This window comes from Sarcophilus harrisii, chromosome 1 (assembly GCF_902635505.1).
Source record: "Sarcophilus harrisii chromosome 1, mSarHar1.11, whole genome shotgun sequence".
In the NCBI taxonomy this organism is placed as follows: Eukaryota; Metazoa; Chordata; class Mammalia; order Dasyuromorphia; family Dasyuridae; genus Sarcophilus; species Sarcophilus harrisii.
Genome location: NC_045426.1, coordinates 649042753 through 649059044, shown reverse-complemented (window position 1 = coordinate 649059044; position 16292 = coordinate 649042753). Strand labels below are relative to the sequence as shown.

The following is a 16292-nucleotide window of genomic DNA, read 5'->3' as shown; positions in this document are numbered from 1 at the left end:
TTGATTTGGCTGATAGGAAAGTGACAGCCATCTCAGAACTAACCATCCATGAGAAGGTGATGACCTTTTATCTCTGAGAGGCAGACACCATTTGGGCCAGGGCTATAGTCTTTGTAGTAGGATGGGATGGAGGCCAGGTCCAGAGCCAAAGAGAAAGGAAGAACCCCATAGGCAAAACAACCAAGCTGAGGATATTACAGGACCCTAGTTTCTGCATCCCCCACTGTGCCTTGGCGAGGTAGGTTTTACAGAAAGTCCGTGGCAGTAATTGTCTTCTGACAACTAAATATGTTTGAAGTGAGGTAGAAAGCACAGTGAGATCAGCAGGGCCCACAGGAATGGAGGCAAGGGGTAAGAAAGTGACCATCAGACCTGTGCTTAGGACCATTAGTTTGGCAGCCCAGTGAAAGATGAATTGGAGAAAGAGAGCTATCAGTCAAAAGTCTAAGAAAATAGTGGAATTAGAGCTGCCTTGGTGTTGCCCCAGGCTAGGCCCATCCCAGCAGGATGGCAGAAGGCCAAGAGGCAGCAAAGGGAGACAGGGCAACCCAGGGAAGGGGATCCAAGGTCAATTCCCCTCCCCACCCTGCCCTTTGCTGCATTTACCGATGTGGGAGTAAGGGACAGCTGAAAGCCTAGTTCCCCAAACCGAAATGCTTATGTTCTCTTGTTGCTGGGCCAGTCCAGGGCTGGGTCTCGTGTAGTACAGTCTTGGGCAGGCTAGTCTCTCCCCCTCCCTCCTCTATTTCCAGCACTGACCTTTGTTGAGTCCCAGCTCCCCCATGAGCCTGCCCAGACCAGGCCAGACCAGGCTTGACCCCTCTTGCCAGCTGTTCTTGGGGCTATTAATAGTGGCCCCCACCTCCCATGGCTGAGCAATCCTGCCCACATTTACCCTTTGTCTAGTTATTTTTAAAGGGGGAGAAGGCTTGCCTAGCACCGGAAATGGGCCTTGCTGAGGCAGCCAGACCCAGGCTCAGACCCCTAGTCCTGAAGCAAGAAGGAAACAGGAATCTCTAGAAGGTCGCTGGGAATAAATGCACCTGGGAAGGGACAGGAACTTGAGAGAGAGCTGCTGTGACACAAGAAGCAAGAAGCACACACCGAGTAAGAGAGACCCAGAAATGAAAAAGCTGCTGAAAAGAAGGAGAAAGAAAGGATAAGAATACAATGAAAACCTAATGAACATTAAAATGAAAGTCTGAAAGTGAGAAGCAGAAAGTTGAGGGGGGGAAGGGAGGAAAACACAAGAGAAATAAAAGGAGGAAATTACTCCTTTAAAAAAACAGAAGGAAAAAAACTTTCCTAAAAATACTTGGTGGCAGCGGCTGAGTTGTGTTGAGCCGGTTGGGCCCCATCCAGCTGCCTGCATCTGTTTGGCAGGCTTTCAGCAGCAGCAGCAGCAGCAGGGCAGGTTACCCTGTGAGTAGAGGGGGAGGTAGGGTGGGATGGGGGGGACAGTTCCAGGGAAGAGAGAGAAAGAGGACTCAGTTCCTACTCTCTGGGATTCAGGGGGAGTAGGAAGGGAACAGAGACTGGACGAGTGAACAAGAACAGACAAAGGAGCACAGACCAAGAGGAGGGAGTCTCTAGGGAGGAAGGAAAGCACCCCCGGTGGTTGTCTGGAAGAGGTATGGGGAAAATCGAGTCAGCCCATCAGCCCCTCCCATACCTAAACAGAGGGAAGGAACCAGCCTTCCCAGAGCCTGGGCCTGGAGAGAGAGGGAAAAAGCAATAGACAGCTCCCCAGCCTGCTCTCCCACCACCACTAAGACTACTGCATAGTCTTCTCCCCCGATGTCTCTCACTCTCCAATTCCCTGGGAAGGGGCTGTCAAGAAAACTAGGAGAGCTCTGGGAAGAGGAGCCCAGCACAGCTGGCAAGACAGCTGGCCCATGCCTGCCCCATGACCTGGTACCCCTGAGCCCCAGCTTCTGCCTCCTGGGCTGGTGAACATATGGACCCTGAGGCCAGGGGCCATCATGCCCTCTGTCGATGACAAATGGCCATTGACCAGGACCTTACAACTCTGTGGCCCCCTGCTTGTCATAGAATTTATAGCTAGAAGGGACCTTAGGGTTCATCTAACTCCCTTATTTCGGCTATAGGAAAACTGAGATCCAGAGAAGGAAAAGGACGGGTCACACCATAAGTGGCCAAGACATTTTGGTGCTTTTTCTGCTAAACTACCCATCCTATCCAGTCCATGTAAAGTACCTACTATGTGCCTGGCTCTAGACAAGGTACTGTGAGGAACCCAGAAAAAAATAGCTGGTCTTCAAGAAGTTTGCAACTCCACATGGGGAAACAAGATTCACATAATAAACACAATTTAAAAAAAAAAAAAAAACACCATAATCCAGATGTGGCTCCCCTCTCTTGCTTTGTGGCTGGGATCAGAGCAATCCCTTCAGGAAGGGAACCCCTTAGCTAATTGGGGCCTGAGGGAGGCTGGGGGAGGCCAGACAACTTGTAGGATGGGGCAGGCAATCAAAAGCTTGACAAGCAAGATGCACTTGAGAAGCCAGTGAATGCATTTTCAAAAACCCAGGCCATAAGTGGAAGAAAATTCACCCAAAGGGCCAGAAAGAGAAGCTGGCTGGCACCCTCACTCCAGCTGAGGCTAAACTGACCATTTCTGCAAGCCCTTTCCCCAGACAGACACAGATACTCCCAGACGTGGGCTCAGTACCAATCAAAGAATCTGCATTAAAACAATGGCTCAGGCTAATCCTCTCACAAAGGCTGGATGTGGGACAGCCGGGCCGCAGAAGAAGAGGGAGCCATAGAGTACCACCCTGCTCTCCCAAAGGGGGTAGAGAAGGGTATAAGAGATTGAGGTAAGGAAAGAGAAATTTCTTGCCGTGGGTTCCCTTCTGAGCAAGAACTGAAGTACTGAACAGGACAGGGAGGGGAGCAAAGATAGAATCCTGACGATCTCCTCCTCTTGGGGGGAGGCAAGGCCAGGCTAATTAGGTTCTTTCTGCCTTCTCCTAGTACTGACGGCCTGAGCACCCAAGAATTCTCCCTGACCTCAGAGCCCCAGCTCAGTGGCCCGGCCAGTCAGCAGTAAGAGATTTCCCAAAATGGCCGGGGCAGCGATGGGAAGAAGTCCGAGTCTGGCTAGTGCTTTCCAACCCTCAAAGAAGCTATAATGGCCCACCAGGAGCCCAGATGGGTAGCATCAGGTTGGCAAAGCAGACCGAGTGACACTGGGCACAGCTGGGCATCTGGCAAGGCAATGGCTGTATCCATTGTTGGTGCTGCAGAGGAGGGATGGTCAGCCAGGAAAGGGCAGAGCTGGGCCAGGCCTGGGGCGGGGGTGAGAGGCTGCCATGCTTGGGGTTTGGATGACCAGTTACTGAGTTCAGTTTCCCACTCGGGGCAGCACAAGTTCACCCAGAAAGGAAACCGTGGCCAGCCCGGGCTGCCCCTCTCAGGTGCCTGGCCCACCTCTGTCCCAGGGAAGAGGCACCAGATGTACTTCCAGGATGCCATTGCTAGGTGGCGCAGTGAGTTAATACAAGCTATGCCCTCCACTGTCCGTGGAAAGCCAAGGGGCAAAGCTAAGGGTGGCTGCAGACCCTGGCAAAGCTGCGGGCCCTCCCCCAGTCCCCAGAGCCCCGAGGCCACTGGAGAGCAGGAATATTCCCTGCCGAAGGCAGGGATCCAGGTCGGGGAAGCGGCACTGCTTCAGGGCCTGGTAAGGGCAGAGCAGGCAGGGCACCAGACTGCGCCCTGGAGAAGGCAGCCCAGGCTGAGGCAGGGCAAGACAGCCGCTGCAGCTCCTCTGCCAAATCCCATGATGTGATGTGAGGGGCTGAGCCTCCCCTGCTCACTGATTAGGAACAGCTTGCAGTGCGGGGGCTGGAGGAAGGGGAGCTGGGGGGGGGGGTGCCAAGGAGAGGTGGGAGAGCCAGGCTTGCCAGGTGCCTGGACTGATCTGATGGGGAAGAGCAGAGGTGGGGTGAGGTAGGGTGGGGGCCAGCCTGACAGCCAGGCTTCCCACATGTGCTTCCCGGGTCTGACCCTGCCCAGCCTGGAAGAGGCTTTGTATGCTGGGTCAGGAGTGCAATCAGTGAGCCCCAGAGGCCCACTTTTCTGGCCCCAGGGGCCCCACCCTTGTAGTGTGTCCAGTGTCTGTATAAGCTCCAGCTGTGAACGACTTGCCCACTAATCACCCACTGCCTACCTTCGTATACAAAAAGCTAGGGGTCTAGTTCATGCATCTATGTGGTAGGGAGAAAGCTGGTAGCCCAGTGTGGACCTCAGGGTGGTGGAGGTGGGGTCAGAGGTACAGTCTAATTGCCCCTGCTTCCATATGTATCCCGAGGGCCCTCTACATGAGTTCATTCCATTTCTGATCTTCCACGGACTCAGAAATGCTTCTGCCCTTGTGAATACCTGGAAAAGAAGATGCCTCTCGTTTCTCACAAAGGAACAAAGGAAAAGTGGGAGCCAGTGACCCAAAGTTGGAGATAGAGACCCAAAGACAGGGTGAGCAAAGAAGAATCAGGAGAAGGAAAAAGCTCCCGGCATTGGCGGCAGTGGCCTGGACCCGGCACACCCTCTCTGGGGCGGTAGAGAAAGGCTCCTTTGTTCAGTGGGGAGGTTAGTCGAGGTGAGCCCAGCCCCCCTCCTTCCTCTCCCCCAAACCCTGGGTAATACAGTTCACTGCACAGGCCTAGTCTGGTCTGGCCTATTTCCTGAGCCCCCTTATAATGACCCCTCAAAACTTCCCTGCTTGGTGTAGGTTGGCCCTCCTAATGCTTGATAGTAGAACCCTGCCAGGTGTAGGGCCCGGCCTGTTTGCCAACCGGAGCAGGGCATGCGGCCCGAAGGTAAAGGTGGCCCATCACTCTCTAAGCTCCGTTCCTCAGCACCAGAAATCAGACATGAGTCTCCAGTCAAGTGGGACCTCTGGAGCTGAATGTTTGGCTGCCCAAATCTTTCCTTTATTGAGCTAACATCTACCTTTTGCCTCATCCTCCCAACACTCCAATTTCTGCCTTCTGGGGCCATGGAAAACAAGCTTAATCCCTCTTCACATGACAGCCCTTCAAAAGCTTGAAGACATCGATTGTGTTCCCTCCTGCCCAACTCTTTTGTAGACTAATCATCCCTAGTTCCTAGAGCTCCCGCCTCTTGCACTTTTACCTGAATGTCCAAAAAGGCAAACTTCTACTTTTTTCCCTAAAACAGTCAATCCTTACTTTCATATTTCTTCCTGAGCTGCCACCAGCTGCCATTCACCTTGTCACCTGTATTTGAAGTCTTTCACTCTTTTCTCTTCTTCACATCACTCCCAACACCCACTCAGTTGTCAAGTCTCATATTTATCATCAAAACTCACAGTTTCATTTTCCTCGATCTGTAAAATGAGGATAATAATATTTGCTACAACTACAAATTAATCAAAAGTGAATGTTGCAAAATTGCAAAGAACAAGCATGGCCCCAAAGAAGAGATAGGAGTAGATACTTCCCTCCACTCCTTTGTTGGAGGTCAATGCATATGATGCAATGCAGAGATTTCCCCCCCCCCCCCATCTGTTCTATTGATGTTGCTTGTCATTCTTCCTGTTCCCCTTTTCTTTCTTTTTCCTTTATTATATGAACTATTTCTTTCAACTCTCATTATCACTGCCCAGATGCCTTTCTCCTGTATTATTATAAAGGCCTCCCAACTGGTTTTCCTGCATCTGTTCTCTCCTTGTACATCACATAGTTACCAGATTAATTTTTCTTATACACAGATCTATGTCACTCCTCTACTCAAAACCTTTCAGTGGAACCCTTTTGGCTACCAAGTCAAATTCAAACTCCTTGGGCTAACAGTTAGGACCCTGCACAATCTGACACCTCCTTGCCTTTCTTTGCTACTAATCTTCACACCAAACTGTTGTACCACTTGCTATTCCCCTATACACATACCATTTTTGTGCCTTTGTTCACAATCTCCCTGTTGCCTGAAATGACTTCTTGTATCCATTTATTAAAAGCCTGATCATCCTTTAGTTCTCAACTCAGATCATTACTTCTTTAAAGAAGCTTTCCTGACTGTGGGAACTAAGTGTGGTTTACAACATAACATTTTCACTCTTTTTGTTGATTGCTTGCATTTTATTTTGCTTCTCTTTTTTTTTTTTCTGGTTTGATCTGATTTTTCTTGTGTGGCAAAATAATTGTATAAATATGTATGTATATATTGGTTTTAACATATATTTTTACCATGTTTAACATATATTGGACTACTTGCCATCTAGGGGAGGGGCTGAGGGAAGGGGAGAAAAATTGGAACACAAGGTTTTGCAAGGACTAATGTTGAATAATTTTCCACGCATATGTTTTGAAAAATAAAAAGCTTTAATAAAGGAAAAAAAATTTTAAAAGAAGTCTTTCCTAGCATGATAGACAATGAAAAAGACTCAGTTGAAAAAGACATAGGGATTTTTAGTGGACTGAATGCTCAAATCTAAGTTAACAGCATGACATGGCAGCCAAAAATATTAATGGCATCTTGGGCTATAGTGTCCAAAAGACAGAAGGTGATCCTACTTGCCCTTGCTCAGAACATCCCAGAAACATAATTTTGATTCTATGTACTACGTTTTAGGGAGGACATCAGCAAGGTAAAACACATATAGAGGAAAGTAATTCTGATTGGGGGGGGGGGGGGGAAACAGAGGATTATGCAAGAATAAGGGTATTTAGAGGATTAATTGAAGAAATTAGCTGTACTCTGTGCCAGACCATGTGCTAGATGCTTTACAAAAATTATCTCATTTGATCCTCATAATAATATAGCTAGGTGTTATTACTATCCCCATTTTACAGCTGAGGAAAAAGACAGACAGAGGCTAAATTACTTGCTCAGGGTCACACAGCTAATGAAGGAGATCAGATATTAAATTTAGGTGTTCCTAACTCAAGTCTCAGCACTGTATCCACTGTGCCACTTAGCAGGATGGAACTAGGAATGTTTACTCTGCAGAAGAGAAAACTTGGGAGAGGTGAGGTAAAAAAAAAAAAAAAAAAAAAAAGGAAAAACACAATAGAGGTCTTCAAGCATTTGAAGCACTTTCATGTGAAAATCTGGATTGTGCATCATCTTTGAAGACAGCAGTAGGAGTAATTGGGAGGATGATCCAGAAAGATAGATTTCAGTTCAATATAAGGAAAAATTTCCCAATAGAGCCTGGAGTAGTGGATAGAACAATGGACCTGGAGTCAGGAAGCCCTGCCTTCAAATTTCACTTCACATCCTTAACTATCCCTGTCTGCAACATCTCTCAAGACTCACTACCATCTCCTCTCTGACACTGTCACCATTCTAGTGCAATCCCTTATTAACTGGATTATTTCAAAAGCCTACTGTTGGATCTGCCTGCCTCTATGCAATCCATCCTTCAATCAACAAAATGATTTTCCTAAAAGACAGGTCTTAATATATTACCTTTCTATTTCATAAATTCCAGTGACTTCCTATGACTGTTAGGATCAGAAAAAAATGCTCACTTTGGTATTCAAAGTCCTTCATAATCCAGCTCCCTCCGACCTTTCCAATCTTCTCACACCTTGCTCAAAGCCATATATCCTTTGATCTTTGGCTTTCTATCTACTCCACACAAGACACTTATCTCTCAGCTTGAAGTATTTTCTCTAGCTGTCATCTGTGCCTGGAATGTTCTGCCCTTTTCAATTCTGCCTACTTAACTGGGTTTTCTTGAAGTCCCAACTAAAATCCCATATTTTACAGGAAGTCTTTCTCAGACCCTCTTAATTCTAGTGTCTTCCTTCAGTTAATTATTTCCTATTTATCTTGTGTATAGTTTGCTTTGTATATCATTGTTTGCATGTTTTCTTTCCCAATCAAATGTAAGCGCTATTGAGGGCAGGGACTATCTTTTGTCCCTTTTTGTATCCTCAGCACTTAGCACAGTCCCTGGCATATATTAGGTACTTAATAAATGTATATTGATTGGTTTGTGACCCTACATTTTCTTATCTACAAAATTAGAGGTCAGATTAAAGGGCCTTTAAATTCTCTTAGTTTTAAATCTATGATGTCATTCATGACAGACTATAGTAGGTGACTATAAGAAATGAAGAAACTGAATGATTCTTTGTAGGGGTTGCTATAGGGAGTGATGTAGGTAAAACTAGGGTATCCTAACTTTGAGATAATATGATTCTATGCTGAATTAAACTTTCCCTCTCATGCCTCAATGGAAACTTGGTATATCTCATGTGTTTATATAATTTTGTAGTAAGGTTATAGATGTAGTTGGGAATATAATATGTGTTTTCCCTTAGGGGAAAAGGAAGAGAAAAATATAATGTATAATGTATGTTCCTTGAGGGCAAGAACTGTTTCGTTTTTCTCTTTAAATTCTGAGCGCCTGGTATATAGTAGGTATTTAATAAATGTTTGAAGTAAAAGGAACTGTATGTATAATGTATTGCTAGTGTCTGTGAACCATATGAGGGTAGAGACATGCTATCTTTGTATCTCCTCCAGTACTAATCAGAGTACATTCATTCTTTGTAATAGGTGCTTAAGAATTGTTCATTGAAATTGTCATTGAAGGAAATTGCCAGCCTGTACTATTTGCTACAGGAGCTTGCTGCCTATGAGACATCATGGATTGAACATTTGTTCCATGTATGCCAAAAGTAACCACAGTTCTTCCCTCAAATGGCTAGGCAATCTGGGATCCTCTCCTGTTGCCCCATCCTGGATAAGGGTTCCAAAGAGGTCTAAGGGGGGAAAAAATATCCTCCTTTCCTTGGTTTGGAGAAGCCAGAGACATGGTAATAGCTGCCCTGTGGTACCATGTGGGCTGAGAATTCCTGTCACCAAGCAGTGAGGCTGGATACCCCCTGGGGCATCCATTAAAAGGAACAGAGAGTTAGCCAGACCCAGGCTATGCTCTCCCTTCCCAGGGGACCCAGGCATCCTCTATACATGGGGAAGTTGAGAGGTGGGTTCATCTGTCACTAGCCAGGGTGAGCTCGAGGAAAGGAACCCATGGCCCAGCAGACAATTCTTGCCAAGGATAAGGCTGTTGTGGGGGTGGGCAGGGGGTGTGGGGGAGATATTTTTAAATCCGTCACCTTTGCTCGATGCTATTTCTGTCCCTGAAAAGCAGAGAAGCGCCAAGAAGCTCCCTCTTCTGACAGCTGGGGGAGGGGGGAGGAGAGGAGAGGGGAGAGGGAGAGGGAGAGGGAGAGGGAGAGGGAGAGAGAGAGAGAGAGAGAGAGAGAGAGAGAGAGAGAGAGAGAAGCTGGAAAGGCAGCTGGCTCAGGTTAAGGGAGGTCACTATCTACCCACAAGAAGCACCCTAAAGGCTCCCTCTGTCCCCTGGAGCTAGGCTTTCCCAAATCTCTGAGACATAAACCAGATTTGGTTTCCTTCTGTCTTTCCTCCTTGGAGTTAGATCCTTATCCTTTGGGGATGGGGGGTTGGGGTAGAATCCTTCCCCAGGGTCTATAAGTATTTTCATCTCCTGACCTTCTTCTGTAACCCGTCAAGGCCAACAGGCAACAAGGAAATCCAAAGGAAGAAGACTATTGGACTATTCATCCTGACACCTGCTCACTCTCTTGATGGGGTTCTCCAGAGCCCCCACGAAACCCCCAGGAAGCCTAGCTACTAGGACCCACCCAACCAGAGGCAGAATAACAACACATGGCAGCAGAAGGTGGGGGAGGGAATGCCTGGCTCAGACAGTAAAATAGGACCCTAGACCACCTCCCCAACCCCCACTACAGACCTCAGGCCTGGCCTAACCTGGCCTGTTGCCCAGAGGCCACTGGGGCCTGGCAAATAGGGAAGAGGGAGGAGAAGGGGTTCTGGCTGGGCTGCCCCACAGGGAGCAGCAGCAGCTGGAATTGCATTCGGGCCTGAAAATCCCCCTGAAATTGTCTGCAAAGAGGCTGAAGCTCAGATACACAATGTCCTGCCAAACTGTAGCCCTTTTAATTCAATTAAGCAAGGAATAGACTTCCCAGATCTGTGTGTACATGTGTATATATGTGAGTGCATGTGCTAATTGTGATGTGTGTGAAACTTAGGGGAATGGGTAACTCCTGGGGAGGGTATGTAGATAAGTGTGAATTCTAGAGGGTATGCGAGCATACCTTGTGTGTGAGAAAATCCTAGAGAGGTATGTGGATGAATGGGGGTAGGAGGAGGGAGTCTGGTTCAGATAAAACCTTGGGGACAGGATATATAAGACTGATATCGCAGAAGGGGGCAGCTCACATCACTGGAAGCAGGATACACACATCTTGGGGAGTAAAGGGTATGGATGTCTCCTTTTCCTCCCTTCTCTACTCTCATACTTTGGTCTTAAACCCTGGAGTAATGACATCATGGCCTTCAACTATTTATGGATTTGGCTCCCTTTCTCTAAACAGCCCCCTGTTCCCTGGCTTTGTAAAGGGAAGGCTGGAAGGATGCAGCCCTGGGGACTGAAGAGAAAAGTCAGCAAAAGAATTGGGGAAGGAAGCAAGAGCACTCTGATCGGCTGGCTAGTAGAAATCTACTAGAGCAGGCTGAGGGCACTCTGTTGCATATGGACCTTTCAGAAACTAAAAACCCAGAAGAAAGGCCTGGAGAAAATTGGAAACACAAGTGAAGTCAACTTCAGCTTCCACTTCCAGCCTTTCAGGAGGAGTTCAGTTAGTGCCCTCCTCTGTTCAGCTCCTAAGGACAGTTGGGGGTGGGGGGAGACAAGGGAAAGTACATTATTCTTGATTCCCTTCCGTGGCCTCTCTGTTTCTTCCCATCGTCTCCTCTGAAATGCTGAGGTTTTAGCATCATGTCCCCCTTCCTATATTTGCTAACCCCGTTCACTAGATAGTCAATAGCTCCCTTTTCCACTCTTCCTGATTCCTAAAGGTAACCCCCCCCCGCACCCCCAATATTTAAAAAAGCAAACAAACAAACAAACAAAACAGGGTTTCCTTAATTCCAGTTGCTTCCAGGCTGAATCCTCCAGGGAAGACCTGAGCTACTCTCTCGGCTGGCCCTCCAACCCTATGGTCCTCTCTCCTCCTTTCCTAGGAGCCCTAGGGCTACCGTGGCTAACGTCTCCCACTCCCTTCAGTCCTCCCACCCCACATCCAGTAGGCCCTCTCTTCTCCATGCAACACGACAGGGAGCTCATCTTTCCAACGGGCCCTCCAGAAGCCTCCGACAGCCCGGATCCGGGAGCGGAGCCAAGAAGAGAAAGGAGGAGGATTTTTATAAGCAGCGGAAGGATTGAGGGGGGGGTGGGGGGGGAGGGGAGGGGAGGAAAGGGGAAAGGCATTGAATCTCCAGGTAGTTAGGGGATCGAGCAAGCCAGAAGCAGAGGGTGGAGAGGTCCCGAACGTGGAAGGAGGCGTTCTCTTCTATCTAAATCACTAGTTTTCGGAGATAAATGGATATAGAACCCTTCTCTTCTTCCCCGCCCCGACCGGCCTCGGGACTACACTGAAAATATCCCTTTTCTCTCCCTCCGCCACGTGAACGCCGCAGCAGTTTCAATGCGCCTGTGGCGTCCAGTCCAATGGCGGTTTCTGGCCCTACTCCTCGCCCCCTCCGCGCCCGTCCTGCAGTGGGCAGGAGCCCGAGGCTAGGATCTGTTCCGCCTCGCAGGCCGCAGAAAGGTGCAGACTGTGCCCGGCACCTCAATGCCGCCTCGCTCCGGGCGAAGAGCTAAGGGGCCCGGCCGCGCCGAGGAGTGCTACGCTTAGCTGCGATGCTCTGCCGGAGGGGACCCGGGCTCCGGCAGGCGGGCGCGGCAGGAGCGCGAGCCGAGTCCCCCAGCTCACAGGGCTCGGCGCGCACTAATGGGAGGCTGGCAGCGGCAAATTGTTGTTTACTTTTAATTAAGTAAACAATGTCGGCTTTCCCGCCTCCTCCCCTGCCAGCCCAGCCAGTAATTTGGGGGATGACAATGGGGTTGTTTCCTTCCTTCCTCCTGCCTTCCCCCCCACCCCCCCTTTGCCGCACTCGCTCCGCTACGCTCCGCGCTCTGCGCCGCCGTCTCAGCCGCTTCGGAGAAGAGCCAGGGAAGGGCTGGGCTCGAGGTTGGGGTGGGTGAAGGGGTTCCGGGCTTCTGGACCGAGAAAGAGAGAGAGTAGGGAGGAGACGGAAGGGCTGGCTTGGCCCTTCCCAGGCGGGAAGGAACGGACTGGCCGGGATGCTGACCACAGTGCCGCAAGTGCGGTCACCAAGACCATCAATTACCATCACACTACGGCGATGAAGAGGGAGGGGTCACTTTCCTTTCAGAATCTCCAGGCTCTTTAGATAGCGATTGTGGTCAGTTTAAGACTCCCTCCAGGAGGGGCAGCCCAGGAGCTTTCTCCACAAAAAATAGTGGGAGAAAGTGATAGGGAAGTGTGGTGTAGTAGCAAGAGCCCTGGATTTGGAACTGGGAGACCGGGATTCCCATTGGTTTTATTCATTACAGGTGGGAGATAGAGCAGATCATTTACTGTCTCTAAAACTCAGTTTCTTTTTCTGCAGAGGAAGTTGAACCTTCTAAATCCTACGAAACTGAAGCCCTAACTAAGGACATTTTTTTTTCTGCAGAGCATCGTGTTAGAACTGAGGAAGGCCCAAGCTCACTCAGTTATTTACAGATCTGAGATTCAAAGCCAAGAAAGGATTCTGAGAGGAAATCCAATACTCTCCTTTCTTGCATCTCACTGACCCTCAAGTAATTTACCGACTAGTTAGTGGACAGGAAACACAAATAACTGAATTCAAGATGATACATAAGTACATTAGAATAGCAGAGGTATGGTATTATGAGGGTGGGGCAGGGTGGGGGTAGGAGAAAAGAAGGATAGCTAACTGAAGGGATCAGACTTCCTGAAGGAAGGGGCACTGGAGCTGTATTTTAAAAATTGAGTAAGATTTCAACAACTGAACTGGGAGGGGTAGAAGGAAGGAATGTTAAAAAGGTATTTCCAGGCATTAGAAACAGCACATCTAAAGGCAACAATAAGAACCTCTAATGAGATAGGGAACCTTTCCTCTTTCATATCATGCTTTACCAAAAAAAACAAACAAACAAACAAACAAACAAACCAAAAAAAAAAAAACAAAAAACAACCCACAACCTTCTTGTGACAACTCAATTAAATTAGCAAATTCAAATACTATTATACCCATTTTATAGATAAGAAAACAGGCTCAGAGAGTTTAGGTAATTTGTCCATTATCAAGGTTAAAAATGATAGTCAAGCACTTGAACCCTTGACTGGAAAAAGTCCATTGCTTTTCCCCCTAGGTCAACATAACCTCTCTAGGTTCTCAGGTACTTTCTGGATCAATATGCTTGCAGATAAACTTTCTGGGAAAAATGTGAGTGTTGGAAATTGTTACATCCAACTCTTTATGACCCCATTTGAGGTTTTCTGGGCACAGATGCTGGAATGGTTTTGCCATTTCCTTCTTCAGCTCATTTTACAGATGAGGAAACTGAGACAAACAGGATTAAGTGATTTGCCCAGGATAAAACAACTAGTAAATGACTGAGGCTGGATTTGAACTCAGGTCTTCTTGACTCCAGGCTTGGACTAACATCTTAGCTACTCCTAGAGTGCCTGAAGGACAGAGACCTAGAGGTATATGAACATTAAACAGAAAAAGCATGGACCAACTGTCCTGGAGAGGGGAGAGAGGCTTTAAAATAGTTGGAGAAAAGTATTAACTTAGCTCCTTAGTCCTGAAGTTCTTGGGGGAGGAGGGCAATAGCTTTATCACTTCTAGAGAGTTTCTCTGAATGGAGGAATAAGCTCTGCTTCAGAGAGCTTCAGAGAAATCTAACCCCTATTCCACGTCTTGGAGCAAAACAGATTTCAAATGAGGCACTCTGGCATTGGTGAGAAATCCACAACTAGTAGTTAGTCTGTCCTAAAGGAAGTCTGGTCAAAGTCACTGGTATCTCCCTGACTATTTCAAATGAGGGGATCAAGTCACTTAATCAGGTGTGTTTCAGGAGCTACTACAATTTCCTAGCTCTGAATCATTTTTGATCTTCTCCATCGACACTCCCCACACATACACACACACAAACGAATCACACACACAAACCAATCCTTTCCCCTATCCTGCTCACAACCCTTTCCTGAAGGCAGGAGACTGGCAGCAAGGAAAGCTAGGGATGGTTGCAATTTCAGTGGAAGAGTAGGCCCCCCTGGCTGGAAACAATTTTTTCATTAGGACCCCAGGGCCTCCCACCCCTGGGTTTTCATCCTTCACTACCCTCCTGCAAAACTGCATTCCCCAAGCTTCCCCAGTTGGCTTATATATACAAACAAGGCAACACACGCCTGCACTGAGCCATCTCCATCATAGGGCCGGCCTGCATGAGCCAGGGGGCAGGAAGGACACTACTACAAACCTTCCATGGTGAAACAGCTAGCCTCAAGGATGAGTGGAGGACAGGGCAAAGCACAGGGAAGGGGAGGAAGAGGCTCGGCAACACCACTTTCAATAGACAGGGCTGCTCTTCTGGTTCCAAAGAGCTCTAGAACCACAAAGAGCTAGATCAGATCCCAAACTCCAGAGTCTCTTCCCAGCCCCTTGAGGACAAGGAGAGTGATCTGTGAGGGCTGCCCCTCCTTACTCACCCTCACAAAACGCCAAGGGCCTACCTACTCCGAGTTCCACCCTTCAACCTCACAAGAAGTCGGGAGCCACAAGGGCTCCTTAGCCTCAAGGAAGGTTTCCCTGCTTGGGGCTCCTTCGGGACCGGGAAAGAGCAGATGAGTTCTCCAAGGGGTAAATACTCCCTCTCCCCAGCCCAGGGTCTCCCGATAGGGGGCAGATGCTACAAGGGTGCGGGAGGGTGGTCTGGGTGGAGGGCGGGAGGCCCAGTGAGGGGCGGCTCCGCTCTCGGCAGACACATGTGGTTGGACTTAAAAAGCTATTAGGGGAAAGAGGCGGCTGGCGGAGTGACGGCCGGCCTCACACCGAGGGGGGGCGGGGCGGGGGCAGGCGGGGAGATGCCGAGGCGGTGAGCTCAGCACCTCCTTCGCTCCCTCCCTGTTAGAGGCCCCTGGACACGCGGACTCCAGGGACCCTACTTCCAAGCACGAAGACAGATCGAGGGCTCCGGGAGGGGGAGACAGATATGTCTAGTCTCGGGGTCTGCGTTTCACCTTAGGGGCAGGAATGGAGTCACCAGTCATGTGGGGATGCCGGACGGAGGCTAAGCCAGAGCAGGCCCTCGGGCTCCGCTTGCTCCCCCGCCTTCCCTGGGGTGGGGAATCTCCTTCAGCGGGTGCCTAGGGCTGGAAGGCGAGGAGGGAGGGGAAGTGGGGGAGCGGGCCCCACCCATCACGGGGCCAGAGAGAACCGACGGAAAGTTCCCTAGAGCCGCCAGCTTGTAAAATGCGCTTTTTCTTTCCAAATTATGAACATTTTTTAACGAGGGGGAAAAAAGGCAGAGCAGCCATCCAGGTTTTCATTAGGACCGTGTGTTTGTGTGACTTTCTGAGACTGTAACTGGGTTGGATTGGGACTGTGTGACTGTGACTGTAGGTGAAGGGGTGTGTGGGGGGTGGGATGCGGTGCATTTGCTGACTTTTCAGTATTCCTTTTGGAAAGAAGTTTTCCCATCCCATCACCGCCTCTCCCTTCCTTTTAGCCCCGACAACCAAAAGACTCCACATCCTCGATTGGCTTCTGTCCCTTCTTTGGAAGCACTTTATGAGCCCCCACAGACTCCCCTCCAAGCCCGGGAAAATCAGCCCCCTGCTCATTACTACCATCGACTCCAGAGGAAGGCTGGGGCTGGGATTGTTTCCTAAAGCACTTCAGTGAACACCCACGAGGCAATCCACTCGAGGGGGCCAGGAACCCCCACCGGTCCTGCCTTCTTCCTAACCGACTATAGCTGGGCAGGGATGCTCTGGGAAGCAGCGCTGTCACAGAGGCTTAGAGGCAGTGCGGGAGGGGCACTGGAAGTGGAGGAAGGGGACCTCGTTTGACCCCTCACTAGCTCTGTGACCTCTGACAAATCATTTAAGCTGTCTGGGCCTTAGTTACTTCAACTATAAAATGAGGGAACTTGGGAAACCAGGAACAGCTAATTATCCTAGAAGAGAAAGCATGGCTGTGGAGTCAGGAAAATCTGCATTTAAACTCTGCCGGTCTCTTACTAGATGTGTGATCTCAGGCAAGTCACTGAACTGCTCTCAATCTTAGTTTCCTCATCTATACTAGAGAGATTATAATAGTGTAAAGTCCCCAGGTCTATTGTGGAGATAAAATAAGATAATTTC

General features: G+C 48.9%; 1 protein-coding gene across 7 annotated transcripts in view; it reads right to left on the bottom strand.

The window, feature by feature from the left end:
• NFIX (nuclear factor I X) overlaps positions 1-16292 on the bottom strand; it is a 114695-nt gene that overhangs the window by 34461 nt on the left and 63942 nt on the right. The gene's annotated exons all lie outside the window — the stretch shown is intronic.